Source organism: Gorilla gorilla, chromosome 22, assembly GCF_029281585.2.
Source record: "Gorilla gorilla gorilla isolate KB3781 chromosome 22, NHGRI_mGorGor1-v2.1_pri, whole genome shotgun sequence".
NCBI lineage: Eukaryota > Metazoa > Chordata > Mammalia > Primates > Hominidae > Gorilla > Gorilla gorilla.
In genome coordinates, this window is record NC_073246.2 from 56,218,328 (window position 1) to 56,235,971 (window position 17,644).

Here is a 17,644-nt window from a genome sequence, read left to right on the forward strand (position 1 = left end):
TTCCATGTTTATACACATAGCGGTGTAGATATTTCCATGTTTATACAGATAGCGGTGTAGGTATTTCCGTGTTTATACAGATAGCGGTGTAGATATTTCCATGTTCATACAGATAGCGGTGTATGTATTTCCATGTTCACACAGATAGCGGTGTAGATATTTCCATTTTCATGCAGATAGCGGTGTATATATTTCCATGTTCAAACAGTTAGCGGTTTAGATATTTCCATGTTCATAAAGATAGCGGTGTAGATATTTCCATGTTTATACAGATAGCGGTGAAGTTGTATGCATGTTTACACAGATAGCGGTGTAGATATTTCCATGTTCATCCAGATGGGTGTGTAGATATATTCATGTTCATACAGATGGCGGTGAAGATATTTCCATGTTCATACAGATAGTGGTGTAGATATTTCCATGTTCATACAGATAGCGGTGTAGCTATTTCCATGTTCATACAGATAGCGGTGTAGATATTTCCATGTTCATAGAGATAGCGGTGTATATATTTACATGTACATACAGATAGCGGTGCTGATATTTCCATGTTTATACACGTATCGGTGTAGATATTTCCATGTTTATACAGATAGTGGTGTAGATATTTCCATGTTTATACAGATTGCGGTGTAGATATTCCCAAGTTCATACAGATAGCGGTGTGGATATTTCCATGTTCATAGAGATAGCGGTGTAGATATTTCCATGTTTATACAGGTAGTGGTGTAGATATTTCCATGTTTATACAGATAGCGGTGAAGATGTATGCATGTTTACACATATAGCAGTGTAGATATTTTCATGTTCATCCAGATGGCTGTGTAGATATTTCCATGTTCATACAGATAGCGGTGTAGATATTTCCATGTTCTTCCAGATGGCTGTGTAGATATATCCATGTTCATACAGATGGCAGTGAAGATATTTCCATGTTCATACAGATAGCCGTGTAGATATTTCCATGTTCATACAGATAGCGGTGTAGATATTTCCGTGTTCATACCGATAGCGGTGCTGATATTTCCATGTTTATACAGATAGCGGTGTAGATATTTCCATGTTTATACAGATAGCGGTGTAGATATCTCCTTCTTAATACAGATGGCAGTGTAGATATATATATGTTCATAGAGATGGCGGTGCAGATATTTCCATGTTCATACAGATGGCGGTGTAGATATTTCCATGTTCATACAGATAGCGGTGTAGTTATTTCCATTTTCAAACAGATAGCTGTATAGATATTTCCATGTATATGCAGATAGCTGTGTAGATATTTCCATTTTCATGCAGATAGCGGTGTATATATTTCCCTGTTCACACAGATAGCGGTGTAGATATTTCCATGTTCATACAGATAGTGGTGTAGATATTTCCATGTTCATACAGATAGCGGTGTAGATATTTCCATTTTCATGCAGATAGCGGTGTATATATTTCCCTGTTCACACAGATAGCGGTGTAGATATTTCCATGTTCATACAGATAGCGGTGTACCTATTTCCATGTTCATACAGATAGCGGTGTGGATATTTCCATGTTCATATAGATAGCGGTGTAGATATTTCCATGTTTATACAGGTAGCGGTGTAGATATTTCCATGTTTATACAGATAGCGGTGAAGATGTATGTATGTTTACACAGATAGCGGTGTAGATATTTTCATGTTCATCCAGATGGCTGTGTAGATATTTCCATGTTCATACAGATGGCGGTGAAGATATTTCCATGTTCATACAGATAGCGGTGTAGATATTTCCATGTTTATACAGATAGCGGTGTAGATATTTCCATGTTCATACGGATAGCAGTGTAGCTATTTCCATGTTCATACAGATAGCGGTGTAGATATTTCCATGTACATCCAGATGGCTGTGTCGATATATCCATGTTCATACAGATGGCGGTGAAGATATTTCCATGTTCATACAGATAGCGGTGTAGATATTTCCATGTTCATACAGATAGTGGTGTAGATATTTCCATGTTCATACAGATAGCGGTGTAGCTATTTCCATGTTCATACAGATAGCGGTGTAGATATTTCCTTGTTCATCCAGATGGCTGTGTAGCTATTTACATGTTCATACAGATAGCGGTGCTGATATTTCCATGTTTATACAGGTAGCAGTGTAGATATTTCCTTGTTTATACAGAAAGCGGCATAGATATTTCCATGTTTAAACAGAAAGCGGTGTAGATATTTCCAAGTTTATACAGATAGCGGTGTAGATATCTCCATCTTAATACAGATGGCGGTGTAGATATTTATATGTTCATACAGATGTCGGTGCAGATATTTCCATGTTCATACAGATGGCGGTGTAGATATTTCCATGTTTACAGAGATAGCAGTGTAGTTATTTCCATGTGTAAAGAGATAGCTTTGTAGATATTTCCATGTATATGCAGATAGCTGTGTAGATATTTCCATTTTCATGCAGATAGCGGTGAAGATGTATACATGTTTACACAGATAGCGGTGTAGATATTTCCAAGTTTATACAGATAGCGGTGTAGATATCTCCATCTTAATACAGATGGCGGTGTAGATATTTACATGTTCATACAGATGGCGGTGCAGATATTTCCATGTTCATACAGATGGCGGTATAGATATTTCCATGTTTATAGAGATAGCGGTGTAGTTATTTCCATGTGTAAAGAGATAGCTGTGTAGATTTTCCCATGTATATGCAGATAGCTGTGTAGATATTTCCATTTTAAAGCAGATAGCGGTGTATATACTTCCCTGTTGAAACAGATACCGGTGTAGATATTTCCATGTTCATACAGATAGTGGTGTAGATATTTCCATGTTCATACAGATAGCCGTGTAGTTATTTCCATGTTCATACAGATAGCGGTGTGGATATTTCCATGTTCATAGAGAGAGCGGTGTAGATATTTCCATGTTTATACAGGTAGCGGTGTAGATATTTCCATGTTTATACAGATAGCGGTGAAGATGTATGCATGTTTACACAGATAGCGGTGTAGATGTTTCCATGTTCATACTGATAGCAGTGTAGATATTTCCATGTTTATCCAGATGGCAGTGTAGATATATCCATGTTCATACAGATGGCGGTGAAGATATTTCCATGTTCATACAGATAGCGGTGTAGATATTTCCATGTTTATCCAGATGGCTGTGTAGATATATCCATGTTCATACAGATAGCGGTGAAGATATTTCCATGTTCATACAGATAGCGGTGTAGATATTTCCATGTTCATCCAGATGGCTGTGTAGATATATCCATGTTCCTACAGATGGCGGTGAAGATATTTCCATGTTCATACAGATGGCGGTGTAGATATTTCCATGTTCATACAGATAGCGGTGCTGATATTTCCATGTTTATACATGTAGCGGTGTAGATATTTCCATGTTTTTACAGATAGCGGTGTAGATGTTTCCATGTTTATACACGTTGCGGTGTAGATATTTCCATGTTTATACAGATACCGGTGTAGATATTTCCATGTTTATGCAGATAGTGGTGTAGATATCTCCAACTTAATACAGATGGCAGTGTAGATATTTATATGTTCATACAGATGGCGGTGCAGGTATTTCCATGTTCATACAGATGGCGGTGTAGATATTTCCATGTTCATACAGATAGCGGTGTATTTTTCTCCATGTGTAAAGAGATAGCTGTGTAGATATTTCCATGTATAAGCAGATAGCTGTGTAGATATTTCCATTTTCATGCAGATAGCGATGTATATATTTCCCTGCTCAAACAGTTAGCGGTGTAGATATTTCTATGCTCATAAAGGTAAAGGTGTAGATATTTCCATGTTTATACAGATAGCGGTGAAGATGTATGCATGTTTACACAGATAGCGGTGTAGATATTTCTATGTTCATCCAGATTGCTGTTTAGATATATCCATGATCATGCAGATAGCGGTGTAGATATTTCCATGTTCATACAGATATCGGTGCAGATATTTCCATGTTCATCGAGATGGCTTTGTAGATATATCCATGTTCATACAGATGGCGGTGAAGGTATTTCCATGTTCGTACAGATAGCGGTGTAGATATTTCCATGTTCATACAGATAGCGGTGTAGATATTTCCATGTTCATACAGATAGCGGTGTAAGTATTTCCATGTTCATACAGATAGCGGTGTAGATATTTCCATTTTTAAGCAGATAGCGGTGTATATATTTCCCTGTTCAAACAGTTAGCCGTGTAGATATTTCCATGTTCATAAAGATAGCGGTGTAGATATTTCCATGTTTATACAGATAGCGGTGAAGTTGTATGCATGTTTACACAGATAGCAGAGTAGGTATTTCCACGTTCATCCAGATGGCTGTGTAGATATATCCATGTTCATACAGATGGCGGTGAAGTTATTTCCATGTTTATACAGATAGCGGTGTAGATATTTCCATGTTCATACAGATAGTGGTGTAGATATTTCCATGTTCATACAGATAGCGGTGTAGATATTTCCATGTTCATACAGATAGCGGTGTATGTATTTCCATGTTCATACAGATAGCGGTGTAGATATTTCCATGTTCATCCAGATGGCTGTGTAGATATTCCCATGTTCATACAGATAGCGGTGTAGATATTTCCATGTTCATACAGATAGCGGTGTAGATATTTCCATATTCATCCCGATGGCTGTGTAGATATATCCATGTTCATACTGATGGCGGTGAAGACATTTCCATGTTCATACAGATAGCGGTGTAGATATTTCCATGTTCATACAGATAGCCGTGTAGATATTGCCAAGTTCATACCGATAGCGGTGCTGATACTTCCATGTTTATACAGGTAGCGGTGAACATATTTCCGTGTTTATACAGATAACGGTGTAGATATTTCCATGTTAATACAGATAGCGGTGTAGACATTTCCATGTTTATAGAGATAGCGGTGTTGTTATTTCCATGTGCAAAGAGATATCTGTGTAGATATTTCCATGTATATGCAGATAGCTGTGTAGATATTTCCATTTTCATGCAGATAGCGGTGTAGATATTTCCATGTTCAAACAGATAGCGGTGTAGATATTTCCATCTTCATACAGATAGCGGTGTGGATATTTCCATGTTTATACAGATAGCGGTGAAGATGTATGCATGTTTACACAGATAGAGGTGTAGATATTTCCATGTTCATACAGATAGCAGTGTAGATATTTCCATGTTCATCCAGACGGCTGTGTAGACATATCCATGATCATACAGATGGCGGTGAAGATATTTCCATGTTCATACAGATGGCTGTGTAGATATATACATGTTCATGCAGATGGCAGTGAAGATATTTCCATGTTCATACAGATAGCGGTGCAGATATTTCCATGTTCATACAGATAGCGGTGTAGATATTTCCATGTTCATACAGATGGCTGTGTAGATATATCCAAGTTCATACAGATAGCGGTGAAGATATTTCCATGTTCATAAAGATGGCGGTGTAGATATTTCCATGTTCATACCGATAGCGGGGCTGATATTTCCATGTTTATACAGGTAGCGGTGTAGATATTTCCATGTTTATACAGATAGCGGTGTGGATATTTCCATGTTTATACACATAGCGGTGTACATATTTCCATGTTTATACAGATAGCGGTGTAGATATTTCCGTGTTTATACAGATAGCGGTGTAGATATTTCCATGTTCATACAGATAGCGGTGTATGTATTTCCATGTTCATACAGATAGCGGTGTAGATATTTCCATTTTCATGCAGATAGCGGTGTATATATTTCCGTGTTCAAACAGTTAGCGGTTTAGATATTTCCATGTTCATAAAGATAGCGGTGTAGATATTTCCATGTTTATACAGATAGCGGTGAAGATGTATGCATGTTTACACAGATAGCGGTGTAGATATTTCCATGTTCATCCAGATGGCTGTGTAGATATATTCATGTTCATACAGATGGCGGTGAAGATATTTCCATGTTCATACAGATAGTGGTGTAGATATTTCCATGTTCATACAGATAGCGGTGTAGCTATTTCCATGTTCATACAGATAGCGGTGTAGATATTTCCATGTTCATAGAGATAGCGGTGTAGATATTTACATGTTCATACAGATAGCGGTGCTGATATTTCCTTGTTTATACAGGTAGCGTTGTAGATATTTCCATGTTTATACAGATAGTGGTGTAGATATTTCCATGTTTATACAGATTGCGGTGTAGATATTTCCAAGTTCATACAGATAGCGGTGTGGATATTTCCATGTTCATAGAGATAGCGGTGTAGATATTTCCATGTTCATACAAATAGCGGTGCTGATATTTCCATGTTTATACAGGTAGCGGTGTAGATATTTCCATGTTTATACAGATAGCGGTGAAGATGTATGCATGTTTACACATATAGCAGTGTAGATATTTTCATGTTCATCCAGATGGCTGTGTAGATATTTCCATGTTCATACAGATAGCGGTGTAGATATTTCCATGTTCTTCCAGATGGCTGTGTAGATATATCCATGTTCATACAGATGGCAGTGAAGATATTTCCATGTTCATACAGATAGCCGTGTAGATATTTCCATGTTCATACAGATAGCGGTGTAGATATTTCCGTGTTCATACCGATAGCGGTGCTGATATTTCCATGTTTATACAGATAGCGGTGTAGATATTTCCATGTTTATACAGATAGCGATGTAGATATCTCCTTCTTAATACAGATGGCAGTGTAGATATTTATATGTTCATAGAGATGGTGGTGCAGATATTTCCATGTTCATACAGATGGCGGTGTAGATATTTCCATGTTCATACAGATAGCGGTGTAGTTATTTCCATGTTCAAACAGATAGCTGTATAGATATTTCCATGTATATGCAGATAGCTGTGTAGATATTTCAATTTTCAAGCAGATAGCGGTGTATATACTTCCCTGTTCAAACAGATAGCGGTGTAGATATTTCCATGTTCATACAGATAGTGGTGTAGATATTACCATGTTCATACAGATAGCGTTGTACCTATTTCCATGTTCATACAGATAGCGGTGTGGATATTTCCATGTTCATATAGATAGCGGTGTAGATATTTCCATGTTTATACAGGTAGCGGTGTAGATATTTCCATGTTTATACAGATAGCGGTGAAGATGTATGTATGTTTACACAGATAGCGGTGTAGATATTTTCATGTTCATCCAGATGGCTGTGTAGATATTTCCATGTTCATACAGATGGCGGAGAAGATATTTCCATGTTCATAAAGATAGCGGTGTAGATATTTCCATGTTCATACAGATAGCGGTGTAGATATTTCCATGTTCATACAGATAGCGGTGTAGATATTTCCATGTTCATCCAGATGGCTGTGTAGATATATCCATGTTCATACAGATGGCGGTGAAGATATTTCCATGTTCATACAGATGGCGGTGCAGATATTTCCATGTTCATACAGATGGCAGTGTAGATATTTCCATGTTCATACAGATGGCTGTGTAGATATATCCAAGTTCATACAGATAGCGGTGAAGATATTTCCATGTTCATAAAGATGGCGGTGTAGATATTTCCATGTTCATACCGATAGCGGTGCTGATATTTCTATGTTTATACAGGTAGCGGTGTAGATATTTCCATGTTTATACAGATAGCGGTGTGGATATTTCCATGTTTATACACATAGCGGTGTAGATATTTCCATGTTTATACTGACAGCGGTGTAGATATTTCCGTGTTCATACAGATAGCGGTGTAGATATTTCCATGTTCATACAGATAGCGGTGTATGTATTTCCATGTTCATACAGATAGCGGTGTAGATATTTCCATTTTCATGCAGATAGCGGTGTATATATTTCCGTGTTCAAACAGTTAGCGGTTTAGATATTTCCATGTTCATAAAGATAGCGGTGTAGATATTTCCATGTTTATACAGATAGCGGTGTAGATATCTCCTTCTTCATACAGATGGCAGTGTAGATATTCATATGTTCATACAGATGGCGGTGCAGATATTTCCATGTTCATACAGATGGTGGTGTAGATATTTCCATGTTTATAGAGATAGCGGTGTAGTTATTTCCATGTGTAAAGAGATAGCTGTGTAGATATTTCCATGTATATTCAGAGAGCTGGGTAGATATTTCCATTTTCATGCAGATAGCGGTGTAGATACTTCCATGTTCAAACAGGTAGCGGTGTAGTTATTTCCATGTTCGTACAGATAGCGGTGTAGATATTTCCATGTTTATACAGATAGCGGTGAAGATGTATGCATGTTTACACAGATAGCGGTGTAGATGTTTCCATGTTCATACTGATAGCGGTGTAGATATTTCCATGTTTATCCAGATGGCTGTGTAGATATATCCATGTTCATACAGATGGCGGTGAAGATATTTCCATGTTCATACAGATAGCGGTGTAGATATTTCCATGTATATCCAGATGGCTGTGTAGATATATCCATGTTCATACAGATAGCGGTGAAGATATTTCCATGTTCATACAAATAGCGGTGTAGATATTTCCATGTTCATACAGATGGCTGCGTAGATATATCCATGTTCCTACAGATGGCGGTGAAGATATTTCCATGTTCATACAGATAGCGGTGTAGATATTTCCATGTTCATCCAGATGGCTGTGTAGCTATTTACATGTTCATACAGATAGCGGTGCTGATATTTCCATGTTTATACAGGTAGCAGTGTAGATATTTCCTTGTTTATACAGAAAGCGGCATAGATATTTCCATGTTTATACAGATAGCGGTGTAGATATTTCCAAGTTTATACAGATAGCGGTGTAGATATCTCCATCTTAATACAGATGGCGGTGTAGATATTTATATGTTCATACAGATGTCGGTGCAGATATTTCCATGTTCATTCAGATGGCGGTGTAGATATTTCCATGTTTATAGAGATAGCAGTGTAGTTATTTCCATGTGTAAAGAGATAGCTTTGTAGATATTTCCATGTATATGCAGATAGCTGTGTAGATATTTCCATTTTCATGCAGATAGCGTTGAAGATGTATACATGTTTACACAGATAGCGGTATAGATATTTCCATGTTCATACTGATAGCGGTGTAGATATTTCCATGTTCATACAGATGGCTGTGTAGATATATCTATGTCCTTACAGATGGCGGAGAAGATATTTCCATGTTCATACAGATAGCCGTGTAGATATTTCCATGTTCATACAGATAGCGGTGTAGATATTTCCATGTTCATACAGATAGCGGTGTAGATATTTCCATGTTCATACAGATAGTGGTGTAGATATTTCCATGTTCATCCAGATGGCTGTGTAGATATATCCATGTTCATGCAGATGGCAGTGAAGATATTTCCATGTTCATACAGATAGCGGTGCAGATATTTCCATGTTCATACAGATAGCGGTGTAGATATTTCCATGTTTATACAGGTAGCGGTGTAGATATTTCCATGTTCATCCAGATGGCTGTGTAGATATATCCATGTTCATACAGATGGCGGTGAAGATATTTCCATGTTCATAAAGATGGCGGTGTAGATATTTCCATGTTCATACCGATAGCGGGGCTGATATTTCCATGTTTATACTGGTAGCGGTGTAGATATTTCCATGTTTATACAGATAGCGGTGTGGATATTTCCATGTTTATACACATAGCGGTGTAGATATTTCCATGTTTATACAGATAGCGGTGTAGATATTTCCGTGTTTATACAGATAGCGGTGTAGATATTTCCATGTTCATACAGATCGCGGTGTATGTATTTCCATGTTCATACAGATAGCGGTGTAGATATTTCCATTTTCATGCAGATAGCGGTGTATATATTTCCGTGTTCAAACAGTTAGCGGTTTAGATATTTCCATGTTCATAAAGATAGCGGTGTAGATATTTCCATGTTTATACAGATAGCGGTGAAGATGTATGCATGTTTACACAGATAGCGGTGTAGATATTTCCATGTTCATCCAGATGGCTGTGTAGATTTATTCATGTTCATACAGATGGCGGTGAATATATTTCCATGTTCATACAGATAGTGGTGTAGATATTTCCATGTTCATACAGATAGCGGTGTAGCTATTTCCATGTTCATACAGATAGCGGTGTAGATATTTCCATGTTCATAGAGATAGCGGTGTAGATATTTACATGTTCATACAGATAGCAGTGCTGATATTTCCTTGTTTATACAGGTAGCGTTGTAATATTTCCATGTTTATACAGATAGTGGTGTAGATACTTCCATGTTTATACAGATTGCGGTGTAGATATTTCCAAGTTCATACAGATAGCGGTGTGGATATTTCCATGTTCATAGAGATAGCGGTGTAGATATTTCCATGTTCATACAAATAGCGGTGCTGATATTTCCATGTTTATACAGGTAGCGGTGTAGATATTTCCATGTTTATACAGATAGCGGTGAAGATGTATGCATGTTTACACATATAGCAGTGTAGATATTTTCATGTTCATCCAGATGGCTGTGTAGATATTTCCATGTTCATACAGATAGCGGTGTAGATATTTCCATGTTCTTCCAGATGGCTGTGTAGATATATCCATGTTCATACAGATGGCAGTGAAGATATTTCCATGTTCATACAGATAGCCGTGTAGATATTTCCATGTTCATACAGATAGCGGTGTAGATATTTCCGTATTCATACCGATAGCGGTGCTGATATTTCCATGTTTATACAGATAGCGGTGTAGATATTTCCATGTTTATACAGATAGCGGTGTAGATATCTCCTTCTTAATACAGATGGCAGTGTAGATATTTATATGTTCATAGAGATGGCGGTGAAGATATTTCCATGTTCATACAGATGGCGGTGTAGATATTTCCATGTTCATACAGATAGCGGTGTAGTTATTTCCATGTTCAAACAGATAGCTGTATAGATATTTCCATGTATATGCAGATAGCTGTGTAGATATTTCCATTTTCATGCAGATAGCGGTGTATATATTTCCCTGTTCACACAGATAGCGGTGTAGATATTTCCATGTTCATACAGATAGTGGTGTAGATGTTTCCATGTTCATACAGATAGCGGTGTAGATATTTCCATGTTCATGCAGATGGCTGTGTAGATATATCCATGTTCATACTGATAGCGGTGTAGGTATTTCCATGTTCTTACAGATGGTGGTGTAGATATTTCCATGTTCATACAGATAGCGGTGTAGCTATTTCCATGTTCATACAGATAGCGGTGTAGATTTTTCCATGTTCATAGAGATAGCGGTGTAGATATTTACATGTTCATATAGATAGTTGTGCTGATATTTCCATGTTTATACAGGTAGCGGTGTAGATATTTCCATGTTTATACAGATAGTGGTGTAGATATTTCCATGTTTATACAGACTGCGGTGTAGATATTTCCAAGTTTATACAGATAGCGGTGTAGATATCTCCATCTTAATACAGATGGCGGTGTAGATATTTATATGTTCATACAGATGGCGGTGCAGATATTTCCATGTTCATACAGATGGCGGTGTAGTTATTTCCATGTGTAAAGAGATGGCTGTGTAGATATTCCCATGTATATGCAGATAGCTGTGTAGATATTACCATTTTCAAGCAGATAGTGGTGTATATACTTCCCTGTTCAAACAGATAGCGGTGTAGATATTTCCATGTTCATACAGATAGTGGTGTAGTTATTTCCATGTTCATACAGATAGCGGTGTACCTATTTCCATGTTCATACAGATAGCGGTGTGGATATTTCCATGTTCATAGAGATAGCGGTGTAGATATTTCCATGTTTATACAGGTAGCGGTGTAGATATTTCCATGTTTATACAGATAGCGGTGAAGATGTATGTATGTTTACACAGATAGCGGTGTAGATATTTTCATGTTCATCCAGATGGCTGTGTAGATATTTCCATGTTCATACAGATGGCGGTGAAGATATTTCCATGTTCATACAGATAGCGGTGTAGATATTTCCATGTTTATACAGATAGCGGTGTAGATATTTCCATGTTCATACGGATAGCAGTGTAGCTATTTCCATGTTCATACAGATTGCGGTGTAGATATTTCCATGTTCATCCAGATGGCTGTGTCGATATATCCATGTTCATACAGATGGCGGTGAAGATATTTCCATGTTCATACAGATAGCGGTGTAGATATTTCCATGTTCATACAGATAGTGGTGTAGATATTTCCATGTTCATACAGATAGCGGTGTAGCTATTTCCATGTTCATACAGATAGCGGTGTAGATATTTCCTTGTTCATCCAGATGGCTGTGTAGCTATTTACATGTTCATACAGATAGCGGTGCTGATATTTCCATGTTTATACAGGTAGCAGTGTAGATATTTCCTTGTTTATACAGAAAGCGGCACAGATATTTCCATGTTTATACAGATAGCGGTGTAGATATTTCCAAGTTTATACAGATAGCGGTGTAGAGATCTCCATCTTAATACAGATGGCGGTGTAGATATTTATATGTTCATACAGATGTCGGTGCAGGTATTTCCATGTTCATACAGATGGCGGTGTAGATATTTCCATGTTTATAGAGATAGCAGTGTAGTTATTTCCATGTGTAAAGAGATAGCTTTGTAGATATTTCCATGTATATGCAGATAGCTGTGTAGATATTTCCATTTTCATGCAGATAGCGGTGAAGATGTATACATGTTAACACAGATAGCGGTGTAGATATTTCCATGTTCATACTGATAGCGGTGTAGATATTTCCATGTTCATACAGAAGGCTGTGTAGATATATCTATGTTCTTACAGATGGCGGAGAAGATATTTCCATGTTCATACAGATAGCGGTGTAGATATTTCCATGTTCATACAGATAGCGGTGTAGATATTTCCATGTTCATACAGATAGCGGTGTAGATATTTCCATGTTCATACAGATAGCGGTGTAGATATTTCCATGTTCATCCAGATGGCTGTGTAGATATATCCATGTTCATACAGATGGCGGTGAAGATATTTCCATGTTCATACAGATAGCGGTGCAGATATTTCCATGTTCATTCAGACAGCCGTGTAGATATTGCCATGTTTATACAGATAGCGGTGCTGATACTTCTATGTTTTTACAGGTAGCGGTGTACATATTTCCATGTTTATACAGATAGCGGTGTAGATATTTCCATGTTCATACAGATAGCGGTGTAGATAATTCCATGTTCATAAAGATAGCGGTGTAGATATTTACATGTTCATACAGATAGCGGTGCTGATATTTCCATGCTTATACAGGTAGCGGTGTAGACATTTCCATGTTTATACAGATAGTGGTGTAGATATTTCCATGTTTATACAGATAGCGGTGTAGATATTTCCAAGTTTATACAGATAGCGGTGTAGATATCTCCATCTTAATACAGATGGCGGTGTAGATATTTACATGTTCATACAGATGGCGGTGCAGATATTTCCATGTTCATACAGATGGCGGTGTAGATATTTCCATGTTTATAGACATAGCGGTGTAGTTATTTCCAGGTGTAAAGAGATAGCTGTGTAGATTTTCCCAAGTATATGCAGATAGCTGTGTAGATATTTCCATTTTAAAGCAGATAGCGGTGTATATACTTCCCTGTTCAAACAGATACCGGTGTAGATATTTCCATGTTCATACAGATAGTGGTGTAGATATTTCCATGTTCATACAGATAGCGGTGTAGTTATTTCCATGTTCATACAGATAGCGGTGTGGATATTTCCATGTTCATAGAGAGAGCGGTGTAGATATTTCCATGTTTATACAGATAGCGGTGAAGATGTATGCATGTTTACACAGATAGCGGTGTAGATATCTCCATGTTCATACAGATAGCAGTGTAGCTATTTCCATGTTCATACAGATAGCGGTGTAGATATTTCCATGTTCATCCAGATGGCTGTGTAGATATATCCATGTTCATACAGATTGCGGTGAAGATATTTCCATGTTCATACAGATAGCGGTGTAGATATTTCCATGTTCATACAGATAGTGGTGTAGATATTTCCATGTTCATAAAGATAGCAGTGTAGCTATTTCCATGTTCATACAGATAGCGGTGTAGATATTTCCATGTTCATCCAGATGGCTGTGTAGCTATTTACATGATCATACAGATAGCGGTGCTGATATTTCCATGTTTATGCAGGTAGCAGTGTAGATATTTCCTTGTTTATACAGAAAGCTGCGTAGATATTTCCATGTTTTTACATATAGCGGTGTAGATATTTCCAAGTTTATACAGATAGCGGTGTAGATATCTCCATCTTAATACAGATGGCGGTGTAGATATTTATATGTTCATACAGATGTCGGTGCAGATATTTCCATGTTCATACAGATGGCGGTGTAGATATTTCCATGTTTATAGAGATAGCAGTGTAGTTATTTCCATGTGTAAAGAGATAGCTTTGTAGATATTTCCATGTATATGCAGATAGCTGTGTAGATATTGCCATGTTTATACCGATAGCGGTGCTGATACTTCCATGTTTATACAGGTAGCGGTGTATATATTTCCATGTTTATACAGATAGCGGTGTAGATATTTCCATGTTCATACAGGTAGCGGTATAGATATTTCCATGTTTATACAGATAGCGGTGTAGATATATCCTTCTTCATACAGTTGGCGGTGTAGGTATTTATATGTTCATTCAGATGGCGGTGCGGATATTTCCATGTTCATACAGATGGCGGTGTAGATATTTCCATGTTTATAGAGATACCGGTGTAGTTATTTCCATGTGTAAAGAGATAGCTGTGTAGATATTTCCATGTATATGCAGATAGCTGTGTAGATATTTCCATTTTCATGCAGATAGCGGTGTAGATATTTCCATGTTCAAACAGATAGCGGTGTAGATATTTCCATGTTTATACACATAGCGGTGTAGATATTTCCATGTTTATACAGATAGCGGTGTAGATATTTCCGTGTTTATACAGATAGCGGTGTAGATATTTCCATGTTCATACAGATAGCGGTGTACCTATTTCCATGTTCATACAGATACCGGTGTGGATATTTCCATGTTCATATAGATAGCGGTGTAGGTATTTCCATGTTTATACAGGTAGCGGTGTAGATATTTCCATGTTTATACAGATAGCGGTGAAGATGTATGCATGTTTACAGAGATAGCGGTGTAGATATTTTCATGTTCATCCAGATGGCTGTGTAGATATTTCCATGTTCATACAGATGGCGGTGAAGATATTTCCATGTTCATACAGATAGCGGTGTAGATATCTCCTTCTTAATACAGATGGCAGTGTAGATATTTATATGTTCATTGAGATGGCGGTGCAGATATTTCCATGTTCATACAGATGGCGGTGTAGATATTTCCATGTTCATACAGATAGCGGTGTAGTTATTTCCATGTGTAAAGAGATAGCTGTATAGATATTTCCATGTATATGCAGATAGCTGTGTAGATATTTCCATTTTCATGCAGATAGCGGTGTATATATTTCCCTGTTCAAACAGATAGCGGTGTAGATATTTCCATGTTCATACAGATAGTGGTGTAGATATTTCCATGTTCATACAGATAGCGGTGTAGATATTTCCATGTTCATCCAGATGGCTGTGTAGATATATCCATGTTCATACAGATAGCGGTGTAGATATTTCCATGTTCATACAGATAGTGGTGTAGATATTTCCATGTTCATACAGATAGCGGTGTAGCTATTTCCATGTTCATACAGATAGCGGTGTAGATTTTTCCATGTTCATAGAGATAGCGGTGTAGATATTTACATGTTCATATAGATAGCGGTGCTGATATTTCCATGTTTATACAGGTTGCGGTGTAGATATTTCCATGTTCATACAGATAGTGGTGTAGATATTTCCATGTTTATACAGATAGCGGTGTAGATATCTCCATCTTAATACAGATGGCGGTTTAGATATTTATATGTTCATACAGATGTCGGTGCAGATATTTCCATGTTCATACAGATGGCGGTGTACATATTTCCATGTTCATACAGATAGCGGTGTAGTTATTTCCATGTGTAAAGAGATGGCTGTGTAGATATTCCCATGTATATGCAGATAGCTGTGTAGATATTTCCATTTTCAAGCAGATAGCGGTGTATATACGTCCCTGTTCAAACAGATAGCGGTGTAGATATTTCCATGTTCATACAGATAGTGGTGTAGATATTTCCATGTTCATACACATAGCGGTGTACCTATTTCCATGTTCATACAGATAGCGGTGTGGATATTTCCATGTTCATATAGATAGCGGTGTAGGTATTTCCATGTTTATACAGGTAGCGGTGTAGATATTTCCATGTTTATACAGATAGCGGTGAAGATGTATGCATGTTTACACAGATAGCGGTGTAGATATTTTCATGTTCATCCAGATGGCTGTGTAGATATTTCCATGTTCATACAGATGGCGGTGAAGATATTTCCATGTTTATACAGATAGCGGTGTAGATATTTCCATGTTCATACACATAGCGGTGTACCTATTTCCCTGTTCATACAGATAGCGGTGTGGATATTTCCATGTTCATATAGATAGCGGTGTAGGTATTTCCATGTTTATACAAGTAGCGGTGTAGATATTTCCATGTTTATACAGATAGCGGTGAAGATATATGCAAGTTTACACAGATAGCGGTGTAGATATTTCCATGTTCATCCAGATGGCTGTGTAGATATATCCATGTTCATACAGATGGCGGTGAAGATATTTCCGTGTTCATACAGATAGCGGTGTAGATATTTCCATGTTCATACAGATAGTGGTGTAGATATTTCCATGTTCATACAGATAGCGGTGTAGCTATTTCCATGTTCATACAGATAGCGGTGTAGATATTTCCTTGTTCATCCAGATGGCTGTGTAGCTATTTACATGTTCATACAGATAGCAGTGCTGATATTTCCATGTTTATACAGGTAGCAGTGTAGATATTTCCTTGTTTATACAGAAAGCGGCATATATATTTCCATGTTTATACAGATAGCGGTGTAGATATTTCCAAGTTTATACGGATAGCGGTGTAGATATCTCCATCTTAATACAGATGGCGGTGTAGATATTTATATGTTCATACAGATGTCGGTGCAGATATTTCCATGTTCATACAGATGGCGGTGTAGATATTTCCATGTTTATAGAGTTAGCAGTGTAGTTATTTCCATGTGTAAAGAGATACCTTTGTAGATATTTCCATGTATATGCAGATAGCTGTGTAGATATTTCCATTTTCATGCAGATAGCGGTGAAGATATTTCCATGTTCACACAGATAGCGGTGTAGATATTTCCATGTTTATACAGATAGCGGTGTAGATATTTCCATGTTCATACGGATAGCAGTGTAGCTATTTCCATGTTCATACAGATAGCGGTGTAGATATTTCCATGTTCATACAGATAGCGGTGTAGATATTTCCATGTTCATCCAGATGGCTGTGTAGATTTATCCATGTTCATACAGATGGCGGTGAAGATATTTCCATGTTCATACACATAGCGGTGCAGATATTTCCATGTTCATACAGATAGCGGAGTAGATATTTCCATGTTCATACAGATGGCTGTGTAGATATATCCAAGTTCATACAGATAGCGGTGAAGATATTTCCATGTTCATA